Below are 1,654 nucleotides of genomic sequence, written 5' to 3' on the forward strand. Positions count from 1 at the left end.
TGGAAGGAAGGGGATCACATTTTCTCTAGAAAGTTCCCCTATCGGAATTTAGTACCCTGAGAACAAATATGCAAAACAACATCTGCCCGGACAAAAACTAATATTAGGCACCAATTCTGTGTAACACCCCCATGTATTAAGCTACAGTAACCCTCTCTGATTATGATAAGACAGTTTGCTAAATAGTGCTTGATCACTTTGATTCAAATCCCATTTCAAATTCTACCTCTGAATTCAATTTCTAATTTAAATTATGAAGTCCAAAAATTATTTCACCAAATACTAGGACAAAAATGTTCATAATATTGCAAATAATCACTGAGAATTGTCATGGAGAAACCAACATTTTATAAATATTGCGTGCTTGTTCGAAGTACTATATGGATGTAAGTGCCGAACCCCTCTGAATTGGTCAAAAACTGGGGAACGATCGCTCATTGGTCCGAATATTATCCAACAAGCTGAAGAGAAAGTCCGCATTGTCTGCGAAAATCTCAAGGCGGCCCAGTCCCACCAGAAAAGCAACTATGATCAATAACACCGGGGATCTATCTATGAATCTGGTGATCAAGCTTATCTATGTGTCACTCCTATGAGGGGCACTCATCATTACGGAATCAAGGGCAAGTTAGCTCCTTGCTATGTAGGTCCCTTCTGCATTCTCGCCCGATGTGGAGATGTGGCTTATAAATTGGAATTGCCACCACGGTTCTCTCACGTCCACGATGTCTTCCATGTGTCACAACTTCATCGTTGCTTCAAGGATCCGCACCATGAAGTGGATCATGAAATGATCGAAGTGCAAGATGATTTCTCTTACAAAGAGCATCCGATCCGCATTCTGGATCAAGCTGAACGACGAACCCATCGGAAGGTTACCAAGTTCCTGAAAGTGCATTGGTCGAATCATAGTGGATAATGATACGTCCAGTTTGCATCATGTTTTCCTACTGTTATTTATAGTGTTTTATGTTTATAACACTTTGTGGAGTAATTCTAATGCATTTTCTCTCATAATATGCAAGGTTTACACAAAGAGGGAGAATACCGGCAGCTGGAATTTTGGACCTGAAAAAGCTATGTCAGAGATACCTATTCTGCACATATCCAAATGAGCTGAAATTTTGAATTATTTTAGAATATATAATAAATATTGGAGAAAAGAACTACCAGAGGGGGCTGCCAGGTGGCCACAAGGCACCAGGGCGTGCCAGACCCCCCTAGCGCGCCATGGTGGGTCGTGGGCTCCTCGGCCCACCTCCCGTGCCCATCTTCTGGTACATAAGGTCTTTTGACCTAGAAAAAAAATAAGGAGAGGACTTTTGGGATGGAGCGCCGCCGTCTCGAGATGGAACTTGGACAGGAGCACTTTCACCCTCCGGTGGAGTGATTCCGCCGGGGGAACTTCCCTCACGGAGGGGGAAATCGAAGCCATCATCATCACCAACAACCCTCTCATCTTTGGGAGGCCAATCTTCATTAACATCTTCAACAACACCATCTCATCTCAAACCCTAGTTCATCTCTTGTGTTCAATCTTTGTACCAGAACTTCAGATTGGTACCTGTGGATGACTAGTAGTGCTGATTACATCTTGTAGTTGATGCCATATGGTTTATTTGGTGGAAGATTATATGTTCAGATCCATTATGCT

The sequence above is a fragment of the Triticum dicoccoides genome, unplaced genomic scaffold, assembly GCF_002162155.2.
Source record: "Triticum dicoccoides isolate Atlit2015 ecotype Zavitan unplaced genomic scaffold, WEW_v2.0 scaffold16939, whole genome shotgun sequence".
In the NCBI taxonomy this organism is placed as follows: Eukaryota; Viridiplantae; Streptophyta; class Magnoliopsida; order Poales; family Poaceae; genus Triticum; species Triticum dicoccoides.